The sequence below is a fragment of the Castor canadensis genome, chromosome 1 (assembly GCF_047511655.1).
Source record: "Castor canadensis chromosome 1, mCasCan1.hap1v2, whole genome shotgun sequence".
Classification (NCBI taxonomy): domain Eukaryota; kingdom Metazoa; phylum Chordata; class Mammalia; order Rodentia; family Castoridae; genus Castor; species Castor canadensis.
In genome coordinates this window covers 124,694,913-124,708,994 of record NC_133386.1, presented here as the reverse complement: position 1 = coordinate 124,708,994, position 14,082 = coordinate 124,694,913, and the positions used below count along the sequence as shown (strand labels likewise).

Sequence of the window (14,082 nt, the reverse complement as noted above, 5' to 3'; positions counted from 1 at the left end):
AGTACTGGGGATTGAACTCATAGCCCCCTGCTTGCTAGACAGAAAGTAACCATGTTTTTAAAAATGAAAAATCTGGACACTAGTTTTTTTTTTAATGATTTTATTGGCATATAGTAGTTGTACAGAGGATACATTTTGATATTTACATATGTGTTTACATTATACATTGGTTGGATTTACCCCTCTTCACTCTCCCCCCTTTCTTAGAACAATTTCAACTGGTTTCATTTTTCTATTTTAGTACATGGATACAAAATACATCCACCACATTTACTCTCATTCATCCTTTCCTTGTGCTGTGGATACTCCCACAGGTACTCTCCTCCAGAAAAGATTTATTTTTCCCTCCTTGGGCACAATCTTTGAAAAATAATTGTACGTTTTTGGTGGCACTGGAGTTTAAACTCAGAGTCTCGTGCCTGGTAGGTAGGCACTCTACCACTTCAGCCACATCCCCAGCCCAATTCTGCTTCAGTTATTGCGTTTTTTGTCTGAAGCTGGCCTTGGACTTTGATTCTCCTACCTATGCCTATCAGGTAGCTGGGGTTACAGGCACACACCACTTCTCCCAGCTTGTCCTGCTAACTTTTTTCTCTGGCTAGTCTTAAACCTTAATCCTGATTTCCACTTCCCAAGTAGCTGGAATTACAGGCATGTTCCACCATACCTGGCCTGAAAAACAATGTTTTCTAATTGGTGAATTCATTCATATGGAGAGTCTTGCAAAAGCATAAATATTAAATCACATTGACACTCTAGTTCAAGTTTGTTTGTTCAACCTTGAAACAGTTGCTAATCTGATAATTTGAGGAAGGAATGAATGAGATGGTAGTAATTAACTTAAAAAGAAATATACTGCCAAGTGTAGTGGCTCACACCTTAGTCTTAGCTACTCAGGAGGCAGAGATCTGGAGGATCTAGGCTAGAGGCCAGCCTGAGCAAAAAAGTTTGTGAGATTCCATCTCAACAATTAAGAAGCTAGGGCATTTGCCTGTCATCCCTTCTACTCAGGAAGCATAAATAGGAGGATCGTGGTCCAAGCCAGCCAGGTCATAAAAACAAGACCCTATTCAAAAAATAAAGCAAAAAACCGAACCAAACAAACAAAACAAAAACCCATGGGGTGTGGCTCAAGTGATACAGTGCCTGCTTACCAAGCTCAAGGCCCTGAGTTCAAAACCCACTACCACAAAAAAAGAAATATAACAATTTACAAAAATCAGTTTCAAAATATCTGCATATTTGAAACTTGGATCATCTTAAAATATTCAGATAAAAACTTTATGCTTTGGGGGCTGGCAAAGTGGCTCAAGTGGTAGAGTACCTGCCTAGCAAGTGTAAGGCCTTGAGTTCAAACTCCAATACCACCAAAAAAGAAAAAAAAAGGAAAAACAAAACAAAAACTTTTATACTCTGTCCTCAATCTGGATGCCTGTGGTAGTAGGTTGACAGAAGGATTTCATACTGATAGCAGTTGCCCCAATAGCTAAGTGGGGAGCTGCAATAAAATTGGAGGAGAAATAACAGTTTTATACCAAGAGAAGTCTAAAAATGCCTCTAAATATTGATTTTAGAGACTCAGGAAGAGCAACATATACCTAGCCAGTTGGAAAAAAAAAAATGAGGCTTTAACCAGTTGGTGTGGGACAGGTAACAACACATATCTCCAGGGTTTTCTATTTCAAAACACTTTTGGTTGGGCACACTGGCTCATGCCTATAGTCCCTGCTACAGGTAGAGACAGGAGAATGGAGGCTTGAGGCCAGCCAGGACAAAAAGTTAGAGAGATCCTATCTCAAAGAGCAAGCATGACATGATGGTTCATACCTATAATCAGGAGGCATAGGTAAAAGAATTGGGTCTGGGGCCAGCCCCAGGCAGAAGTGTAAGACCCTATTTGAAAAATAATGAAAGCAAAATGGACTGCAAGTATGGCTCAAGTGGTAGAGTACTTGTCTAGCCAGCACAAAGTCCTGAGTTCAAACTCTAGTACCACCCTCTCCTCCAATTTATCTTTTATACACAGCCTGTCATTTGATCTCTATAATAACTGTAGATTGGGTAACTCAGTTCAATAACATTTGCTCAAGTGTCTTGGTCCCAGGTACTGTGCTTAGTACTAGAGGACATGAATATAAATGTCATTGTTCTTTTTCTATACTAACAATAAAAAATTATCATTTGTTAGGCTTTTACTACTTGTGAGGCACTCTAGTTTTTTCAAAATGTATCATCACGTTTAATCCTCACAAAAAAACTATGATGTTTAGAGATGTGCTATGTTTGGACTTAGGGTCTTGCACTTGCTAGGCAGGCTCTACTACCTGAGTCACCTTCCAGCAAGAGCTATGTTAATTACTTGCCAATGCCACATAGTTAAAAAGTAGGATTAACACATGAATTAAAATAGGATGTGGAATTCTATCCTGGCTATGTCTGACTCCAAAGTTCTTGTTCTCATAACAAGAAAGCCTGAATGGGAAACACTTCTCTGAGAGTCACAGGTGTTAAAGGAAACAACGAGTGCCCAGGGACTGTCAGTGTGGCACCAACAGCATCTGTTGCCCTACATTAATGTACAACAGTGTTAACTGAATGGTTGTTTATAGTAGTGAAATACTATAAGCGACCAAAACATCCTTCACAGGGAATGGGTCAAGGTTGCCAGAACAATCTATGCCAGGAGAAATGGATTTCTGTTAAACTTTTTCAAAGACTTAAAACTAGGGGTCCCAAGCCTCATTTGGAGGGTCAGAGAAGGCCTCTTTGGGGAGAAAATATTAGGGGATGCCATCCAAGCAGAGGGAATCTCATTGCTAAACCCCTGAAAAAGGAAGCAGCTTGGTGCTTCAGCGGAGCTAAAAGGCTTACGTGGTTGGAGAACCGGGAAGACAGGTTCCTAAGGCTTGAAGACAGGGCAGAGGCCAAAGTGGTAGTTTGTAGGATTTGGAATTTGTTCCTGAGGGTAATGGAAGCCATAGAAAGGTTTAAGGTTTTACATCCCATGTTTTGAATGACAGTTCTGGCTGCATAGTAGAGAAAGTAGGAATCCTCACTACACCGCATAGCCTCTAAGTTCAGTGACAATTTCAAAAGAACAGCAAGCTGCCAAGAATGCATCCCAAGGTTCTAACAGGCTAGTTATTGTTGTATTTAAACAAAAGATTGAGATATCAATTTCAAAGAATCAAGGATACCTTTAATTTTTATTATCTAACCTAATTCAAAGTCAAAAGAACTTTGTTAATGTGAATTTTTAACTGTCTTAGAGTGGATTGATACAAAGAAAAGACTTCAAGAGTTTTTAAAAATTAATAGTAAACATTAAAATGACAATTGACTAGAATTTATTTTCATTATGATTTTGAGTTACAATAATAAGTTGTTTTATTAAATCTTAGAAAACATTGAAAATCACCTTATTAAGGTTCAATCATCTCTGTTTAAGTAGACAAGGCTTCCAAACAATTAAACCTATGTCCAACTTACTTGATTTTTTTTTGGCAGTACTGGGGTTTGAACTCAGGGCCTCACACTTGCTAGGCAGGCACTCAACCACTTTAACCATACCCTCAGCCCTGAATTTCTTTAAATTTTAATTTAAAATTCACTGATGAATGAAGTAATTCTATTGTCTTTGAAGCACTTTGTTTTTTTTTGGTGGTTCTGGGGTTCGAACTCAGGGCTTCATGCTTGTGAGGCAGGTGGTCTACTGCTTGAGTCACACTCCAAACTTTTTAAAGCATTTTAAATACTTGACCTCATAAGCAAAACCTTTTCAAGTTAAGTTCTTTTAAATATGGTAATGCTATTTATAATCAGAATTATTTTGTAAGTCAATTACATACTTTTTTTCTTGAATTGTAAGGTTGTGCCTGATTCTCTAAAATTGTTTAAAATTACAAATAGTAATTTTAAAATTGATCTAATAATAAATTTACTTAGATAATACCACCCATCTCAAATACAGCTAGCGTTCTTTGAGCATATTATAAAAGATATAAAGTAGGATATGTGAGGGATGGTGTTAACAACTCTGTTGTAGACATAGCAAATTCTTAGAGGTTTTCATTGTTACAACCTTTAATGTGTAATAGAGTAAAAACATTTCAAGGATGGTACAAATAAAATCAACTTGTAATCAGAATCTCTCTTTGATTTAAAAGAAATAGAAGTATATGAAAGGGCTGGTGGAGTGGCCCCAAGGGTGAAAATGCCTACTTAGAAAGTATGAGGCCCTGAGTTCAAACCCCAATGCCACCAAAAAAAAAAAAAAAAAAAAAGCAGCATATGAAAACTTTGGCTGATCTGAGACCATAGAGCAGTTGAATTTTCTGGATTACAAAACTGTTTTTAGCCTGGCACTGGTGGCTCATGCCTGTAATCCTAGCTACTCAAGAGGCAGAGATCAGGAAGATCACTGTTCAAAGTGAGTTTGGGGAATTAGTCCACGAGACCTTGTCTCAAAACTAGCCAACACAAAACAGGGCTGGTGGAGTAAGTCATGCAGTAGAGCACCTGACTAGTAAGTGGAGAAGACTTATTAGGCAGAGTTCAGACTTCAGTATGGCCAAAAAAACTGTTTTTAAAATAAATGCATGTATTTGTTATAGAAATCCCTCTGAAATATTCTAGATGGTGAAAGTAGATAGGAAGTCATGCATTCAAAAAAGAGTACACTCACAGACTTTTGGCAAATGATAAAATATGTAAAACCAGAAAGAAAATAAAACAAGCCTCTGAGGGTAAAGCACTTCAGAGCTAGAATGTTAATGTGCTGCTGATGAGAACGAGATGTTTCTTGGGTTTCCAAACTGTCTCCCATCTAATCTGGGTGATGAGGAAATACCGGACAGAAGTTCAATGAGTAATATTTTGAACTTTAGATTTTTTTTATTTCTGTAATTTCCACTTGGTTCTTTCTTTCTTTTGGAATGACTCATTTCTCTGTTGAAATTCTTTATATTTCCATTCATTTGTTTATCTTTTCTCAAAAAATGTTAAAAGTATTTGTAATCGCTTATTTATGACCTTGTATGTTAATCCAACATCAGGGGCATCTGCTTCTACTGACATTTTTCTCTTGATTTTGGGTCACTTGCCTGCTTCTTTTAATTTATTAAAATTGGTTGGACAGAAATGAACCAAGCCTTGTATGCACATATGAATAATAAAAAAATAAATAAATAAATAAAATTGGTTGGTACCTGTAAGATCTTGTTTAAATGACCATAGACTGGATGCGGTCCCCTCCCCCATCACCACCTCATGCCCTTTCTTCTGTCGGCATCTAGACCAAGCACTTGATCATTTTGATTTAACCCGTAGTTGAGCTGTCCTAGATGGTTGCATCTTTAGATTCATTTCACCTTTGGTTTTGAATGTTGTGAAGGAAACATAGATTCTGTGTATGAAGACGACTCTCTTCTGGCCATATGTTGAGGCCTAAGCACTACAAGATTCTGGCTTTGTCATCTAGCCTAGCTTCCATTTTATGCTCTGTCACATACTCAGCAAAAATACTGCTGTTGGATCTTCCATCTTCCATGAGGACCAGATGTGTGCTGGCAAAGGCAACTTGGGCTGCCTTACTTAACCAGTCTGAAAGGCTTCTGAGAAGCATGACAGCAGTTCACCTGTCCACCCTGCTACCACAGTCTTGCTTCCTTCTCCTCCAAATAGGGCTCTTGTACAAGTAGATTCTTCCTATATGGGGGTGATTTACTTTGTTGTCTACATTTACCATTTACCATGGTTAACCATGTACAACATGGCTACCCAGCTCGGCAGAATGAGGTTGTTTATGGTCCAGACAGTTTGTACTTTGGGCTGCATGTATCCAGAACCAATATTCTGTTTAAGAGAACATTTGGCTTTTTTGAAATGGTGTGATAGATTGAAACATTATTACCAATGCTTCTTGACCTTCCAGTACTAGAATTCTACATTCATGTCCTTATCATATAACTCCCACAGGGGAGGCAGAGGACATCTCCCCTCCTTCAAACTACTGATGGGTTTGGCCTTATAATTTGTTTTGGTCAATGAGATATGGGCCAAAATGGCAAACATGTCAGTTCTAGACCAAGACCTCAAGGCATCTTATATTTCTGCTTACTCTCTTGGACGCCAGTGACCATGAGAAGAACATGTACCAGGTAGTCACTGGTCCTAGGAGAATGAGGAAATATGAACTGCAACTTTGAAGCTAGTGGGCAGTTTGGAGTCAAGCCCAGCTGATTCTAGCCCAGCCCAGCAGAGCCACAGATAGCTCACAGACCCAGGGGAGAGGAAATAAATGTTTGTTACTATAAAGTTGATCAATAAGCTGCAAAACTGTTTCAAAGCAATGGTTAGTGGTAAACCTTTTAAAATAGTTTATGTTTGAGCTGAAGGTAAGGATCAAGTGGTAGAACACCTGCCTAGCAAGCGTGAGGCTCTGAGTTCAAACCCCAGTACCAAAAAAAAGTATAATCTGATTTAGCTCCATGAAATTTTGTAATTCGCCTTCACGCTTCTTCAGTGATTAGGTAGGTAACTTATCTATTTCTACCTGGTGGATTGGGCATTATTTTTAGATTGATGTTTGTCTCCACAATTTTTGTGATCATTCTAATAGAAATATTTTAAATAATTACAATTATAAGGATGTTTGGATTTTGTGTATTTAATTTGGAGTCAACTTAATAAATGTGTGTACATTCAGATAAAATATTTTCAATTGTTTTATAAGTTCTTATTGTTTAAAAAAGCTTTTAAATAATGATTTTATCTCAGAATAGAAAGATCTTATATATAATTTATTGAGCATCTACCAGGCATGTGGAAAATATATATATATTCTCTTTCTTTAAAAATGAACTTAGGACTGGAGGTGTGGCTCAAGTGGTAAAGTACTTGCTTAGCAAGTGTGAGGCCCTGAGTTCAAAACCCAGGGCTGCCAAATAAAATAAAACACACAAAGAAAGAGCAACAGAGGGTGAACATAATTAAAAAAAAAACTTTAATCTTCTGATTAGTTAATACTTTCATAAAGTAGAAAGTTCAAAAGACAAAAAGGGAATAAAGTGAAAATTTTTTCTTAATGCCTGGAGTGGAGGTAATTGTTACCAGATTTTTTGGGGGAGGGGGGCTATATTCTTACATACAAAAGTGTACATATGTATGTAAACATTTCCCTTGATTTTTTTTTTACTTTTTCATTTAACAATAAATCTTAGAGCCTCTAAGCCTGGCTACTCAGGAGGCAGAGGAGAATTTCAGTTTGAAGCCAGCCTTGGCAAATAGTTCGAGAGACACAATTTTGAAAAACCCTTTACAAAAAATAGGGCTGGTGAGTAGCTCAAGGTGAAGGCCCTGAGTTCAAGCCCCAGTACCAAAAAAAAAAAAAAAAAAAAAAAAAATCCTAGCTACTTGGGAGGTTGAGATCAGAAAGGATCACAGTTGGAGGCTAGCCTGGGCAAATAGTCTGAGAGAGCCCATCTCCAAAATAACCAGACCACAGCGCACTGGAGGCAAGGTTCAAGAGGTGGAGTGCCTGCTTTGTGATTGCCTACTATGAAGCGCAAAGCCCTGAGTTCAAACACCAGTCCCACCAAAAACACAAAAACAAAAAAACAAAACCAATAAATCTTAGCGATTAAGCTATAGCAGCACATAAAGAGCTTCCTCATTCCTTCATAGAAAGATGCAGATTAGGTCAATACAGTGGTTCTCAAAATGACAGGGTTTCTTAAAGTCTACATTATTTTCATAACTCCATTGTAATTATTTTCATTTTCACTCTCACTAGCGTGCAAAGGAGTTTTCCAGAGGCTACATGCCCTGTGTTATTGCAACAGAGGGAATACAGAAGTAAACGTGAGAATCCAGCTGTGTTCTATTAGGCCAGGCATTGAAGAGATTTGCAAAAACATAAACTATGTGCACTTTCTCATTGATACTTTTTTTGTTTTGGAAACTACAGTTGTTTTTTAAAAAAGCATTATTTATATTAACATCCAAAGGTTATTTTTTAATTGAATGAATACTTGTTTAATTTCTGATTTCCAAAATGCTAAGCACTGATAAATATAACCCATATAAACTTAAGCTATTTGGGGGTCCTCAATAATTTTAAAAAGTATAAAGTGGTTATTGAGTCCAAAGAGTTTGAGAGTAGCTATTCAATTATATAGATGTAGCATAACTTAAACTGTCCTGTACAAAGTGATATTTACATTGTTTTCAATTTGTGGTTACTTGAAACCACACTGAAATGAACAAGCAAACTTCTATGCACTTTATTTCTCATGTTTGAGTAAATCTGCTCTGCATTGTGAGAAGTGGAGTTGCTGGGTCAAATATACCATGATAAAGTCTCCCAAAAGTATGTATCATCTCATTCCATCTTCATGACAACCATATAGATGAGAGTTGTCACTATTTCCTTTTCACATATGAGAAGATAGAAATTAAACAACTTTCTGGTTTTTTTTTTTTTTTTTTTTTTTTGTGGTACTAGGGCTAGAACTCAGGGCCTACACCTTAAGCCACTCCACCAGCCCTATATTTGTGAAGGGTGTTTTTGAGATAGGATCTCTTGAACTATTTGCCTGGGCTGGCTTCAATCCGTGATCCTCCTTATCTCTGCCTCCTGAGTAGCTAGGATTCTAGGTGTGAGCCACCAAGCACCCGGTAAAAATTAAACAACTTTCTTAGAGTCATGAGGCTAAGTTGCTACAGAGACAGAGTGAAACCATTTTATCAGCCGCTATGCTTTGAACCACTATTCTGAGTTATAGTTTTTCTATGCAATATACGTATATAATACCTTCAGTTTAATTCACTTATTTGATAACAGCAGTTGGCCTAGGTTATTTCCTAGCACAGAACAGTCCTGAAATAAGGAAATAAAGGAAATGAACTGAGCCTTTCAAACAAAAGTCAGTACCAGAAAATAAAATAAACAAAATAAATGTGAGTCATTAATTTTGACTTAAGAATTTCAACCATTAAACAATTTGAGAAAGAAATTTTAGAATATGATGCAGTTAAAGGTAATTCATGTAATTTTAATAATAAATGTTATCACCAAATCACACATCAAAATATCATATTTGACAAACAAAAGGAACAAAAACCAAATTCAAACTATGACAGCTATGTAAGATTAAATTCAGCAATCTTGAAAAACAACTGAAAACCAATACAATAATATATGCTGATGTATGTCTCCTTTACCCATGAAACTTACACGGTACTGATAGTCTTGATTAAGCAACATTATTTTTTAAACACACAAAGCATACAACATTAAGTATTTTCAGAAATCTAACACAGGGACTGGGGTGTAGCTCAGTGGTAGCACACTTGTCTATTATGCATGAGGCCCTGGGTTTGATGCCTAATATTTGTACACACACACCCCCAAAAAGAAATGTGGTATGATTTTCACCAAGCCTGGGAATTATCTTTTAATACAAAGTATGGCCACTACCCCTTAAATATCCTTCATAGACTTCTATACCATAAGCTTCAAAGAGATCGCCTGTGATTAGATCATCTAATCCATTCTACACACATATTTTGAGCTGCTTTGTTTTGAAACTTTCTTTGTTGTTGTTTTCTCTCTCTTTAAATCTGTCTGCTTGTTTTTTGAGATAGTGTCTTCCAATGTAGCCCAGATTGGCCTGGAGGCCTTGAACTTGCAATCCTCCTGTCTCTGCTTTCTGAGTGCTGGCATTACAGGAGGGCCACGATGCCCAGTTAAAATGGTCTCTTTGAATAGGCAGATACACAGTGAAACCTCATTTACATGGGCCACATAATTTTTTATTTTGAATTTTTTTTTTCTTTTCAGGTCTTCCAAATTGTATGTACTTTGCCTCCCTCTTTTCCTCTTCTGTCTTCTTCATCTTCATTACTGGCCTGGAATTCCCTTTTCTCCTTTTACCTAATTATTCTTATTTGCTATTTTTAAACTTGCTAACTGTGAACTCTTCAGGAAGGCATCTCTTGCCATTTTCAGTTTGATTTTGCAGCCTCTGGCATGCTCCCAATCTATACTGCTATCATGACTCTTGTCACACTGCACAGTAATCGTTAATTTAACTGCTTATCTCACCCAGCAGACCATGAGCTACTTGAGAACACTGGCCAGTAGAATGAACAGATGAACAGAAACAACTTTTTTTTTTAAAGAAAACTTTTAGATTCTCTTTCAGAGTCTTCCTCTCTTCTCTCTCTCTTTCTCTTTCTCTATACATATTCCAGAAAATAATATAGGATGACATATTATAGATAGTTTGTTATGAAGTCATATTTTGGAAGTTTTCTGTTAGTCTGGGTTTTCCATTCTCCATTTCTCTGAGTGAATAATATATTATTATACAGTATGAAATATTTGTTATGAAATCATACCTTGGTAGTTTTCTCTTAACATTCATTTGCTGCATATTTTTTTGCTTTTTTCATCTATATTTAGAAGGAAATACCAAATGATTAAGATAAATATTTGGAAGTAAAACTTAAGAAATGCTGTCCATTAAATCATATTTTTCTGTAAACAACTGAAATGATTGTTAAGCCTTAAAACTCTCAACTAGTTTTTGGAACGTGGTGAGCATATCACCTGAATTGTTAGCCAGGCTCCCTCCCTGATAATCTCTATCTCTAAACTCTCTAACAAGTCCACCCTCTATCCTAGGTTCTCAACTAAAGTTACATTGACCTATGTGAGTTGGTGGCATACAGCAGTGGACAAGCAAGATGAAACTGAAATCAGATGGATATGTCAACAACTATTTATTTAATATCCACTATGTGCCAATTTTGGAGTTTCAGTTATGGCCACCACTAGAATTGCTTGATTCTTGCCTTTGCTATTCTAAGCCACAGACTTTAAAAACAAATACTTTGGACTGGAGGTGTGGCTGAAGCAGTAGAGTGACTGCTTTGCAGGTGTGAAGCCCCAGTTCCACCAAAAAAAAAAAAAAAGATGCTTTTAGTTGTACAGCATTATGGCTATTTTTGAAAGAATGTTCACAGGCATAAAAGGATATCCATGATAACTTGAGTTTAAAAAAGCAAATTCTGAAATCTATATCTCTATATATTCTATGCTTTTAAAAATTCACAAGAAAAAGCAGTATACATAGTGTGCATGTTCATTGAAAAAGGCATGGAAGAATGCATGTTAAATTGTTAACAGTGGTTACCTTGTGGCTGATGGTAGAAGGAATTTTCAATTTTTTATTTTTGTACTAGTATTTGAATTTTTTAAGAATTAAGTTTGCATTAATTTGTGGTTATAAAGCATGTAAACAATGAATAATGTTTAAGTAAGTAAAAGTTTGTATGTGTTTTCAGCAAAATGTATATAAAATGGATGAATATTATTCCTACATATTATTTATACATGCAGATTCACATGTTAAGATTTTTTTCTCTGTACTGGGGTTTGAATTCAGGACCTTGTACTTATTAGGCAAGGGCTCTACCACTTGAGCTATGCCTCCAGCCAAAGATTCACATGTCAAAGTAAAAAAACCTTACCTTCTGGCAGTGCTAAGTTAACTATTTGTTTTTCTTTCTTTCTTTTTGGTGGTACTGGATTTGGAACTCAGGGGCTCACACTTGCTAGGCAAGCACTCTGCAACTTAAGTCATATCCTCAGCACTTTTTTCTTTTTTGGTGGAACTGGAATTTGAACTCAGGGCTTCACACTTGCAAAGCACTTGAGCCACAGTTTTGCTCAGTTTGCAAAAATGTGCCAGTTTGCTCTGGTTACTTTGGAGATGGAGTCTCTAAATCCATTTCCCTGGGCTGGCTTGGAACCATGATCCTCCTAATCTCAGCCTTCCAAATAGCTAGGATTATAGGCACAAGCCATCAGTGCCCAGCTACTGTTTTTTAAAGGGATTGTTTTTTAATTCTTATTTCGTTGTTTCTTTTCTACTTTCTATCTTAAATGCATACATTTCAGTCTTCATGATGATGTCACAAATTGTTTTCAGAAAAGTATATGATTGCCTAGAATAGTGGTTTTTAGCAGGAGTTAATTCATCTTGGAAATACTCTGTGAAACAAGGGAATAGTGTAGTCATTTTGCTCAAAAACAATGGAAAGCCTTCTTATTTTGTGGAAACACAATAATCAGTAGGTTTGCTTATTGAAAATACCTCGAAGACACCAGTGTCTCCTGCTTGCATGACCAGGAGACATATTATTTCATGAGATTATGATTGGACTATTTTCAATCATATAACAGTGGCTTAATGTTGGCCCACAGGGAATCAATTGTATATTCTGTCGAAATAATTGGCACAGAATACCCACAGGCAGGCTTTTGTTCATGCACTTGTACTTTAAAAATACTGATTTTATCTAGTTTGTGTTATCCTATTTAAAGAAAAAAAACCTCTTTGTTGAAGTATAGAATAGAATTTGATTACAGGTCACTCGAGATTTCCATGTCCTTTGTGGGTGAACAGGTTTGTTGATTTATATTCTAAAATACTGTCTTTGTATAGCTTGGGAGAGACACAAGGGAAGCCAAATCAGAACTTTGAAAACTCAATTTTTAGAAGCTCATATTGTTAAGATAGTATTAAAAAAAAGAAAGGAAGACAGTTCTGTAACTCAAAGTTTAGTGAGTAAACTTGTCTTGAAAATTACAAAATTAGAAGATTTGTAGTTTACCCTGGTCATTTCCCTCTAGAATATGGGAGCTCTGAAAGTAATGTTATACCAAGTATCATCACTAATACTGGAATACAATTATTGAAATTGCAAATATCTATTTGATCTTTTCTTAGCTTCAAATGAGAGTAGACAAGCTCTCCAACTTAGGTTTTACTTCTCATTTATATGTACATAATGCTAAGAACAAATGAAAAATATGCCAAAACTTGACCTTGAAAAACACTTTATGTGCAATTTATTATTAGTTACACCTCAACAAAGCTGCTAAAAAGAGCAAACAAAAGAAGAAAGTATTACTTTATGCTGAACAGGTAAAAAATTCATTTAAGAGCAGTTTCTTTTGGAGAGCAACAAAGTATCTCTATAGGGCATTATAGCCCCCGAAGGCAATGGTGAAGAAAATTTTATGTAACTAATACTCTTTGAAGCCCGTATTGAAGTTAGTATCTTCAGTTAGTGAACATTTCAAATTTAGGTATTGTGTTATACCGCAGCTCCACAGTAGCATTAGAATATTTTATGCATTTTGAGGACATAATTCCCAGCCTCCGAATAGACTTTCGCAACTTGAGCAACGATTCTCGAAAACAGAAAAAACCATACACGTATATACTATGTATTTTTTCTCTAAGGCCGTTTCGAAGCGAAGGTTTAGAAAGCAGAGCTATTATGCTGGGGCTGGGTGTGGCTGCTGATACCCTTCTAGACCCAGGAAGCGGGCTCCCCAAACACCTCCAGCCCCTAGGGACAGCCTTTCTCCCACCACCTGTAAATAAAAGCGTTTTCTTGGAGATTCAACTCCAGCAAACCGGCCTAGGTGGTTTTTTGAGTGTGGGAAGCGGCGTGGTGGACTCAACTCTTTAGTGACTCTTCCCTCGGTTCTGGGTAAATCGGGCGCCTCCCTCCCTCCCACGTCCCGGCTCCCGCAGGGACCACCGACCGGGCGCTGACCCGCCCCGGCTCTCGGGAGCACCTGAACAGAGGACCACGAGAGGGTGCAAGCGCCCCAAACCTTCGCTTCCCTCCCCCTCGCCACTCCACTCCTCCACCCTCCCTGACTGCCGGGACAGACGGAGGATGATTGATGGAGCCGCTTAGTGGCTGGAGGACTGCGGAGGGAGGGACATAAAGGGGACGGCCGAGCTTTCTTAAACTGGTTGGGTTGGTCCTTGGTCAGCCTTTCCCACCCTATTGGCTTCCCGGAATGGGTTGTTATGGTAACAAATGACCGAACAGTCCCTTACGAACCGGCCAATGAGAAGCGTCCTCTTTTGCACCGCGCCTCCGAGCAGTAGGTGTTGCGAAAGCCCGGGTAGGGGCCGAAGAAGAAGGCGGTGCCAGGACGTCCTGCGGAAGGGACGGGGGCGTGGTCTATGACGCACGCAAGCCAGCCAATCC

At 37.6% G+C, this 14,082-nt stretch overlaps 1 pseudogene; it reads right to left on the bottom strand.

Annotated features, from left to right (window-relative positions):
* The window catches only part of LOC141422630 (uncharacterized), a 41,085-nt pseudogene that overhangs the window by 26,770 nt on the left and 233 nt on the right, over positions 1–14,082 (bottom strand).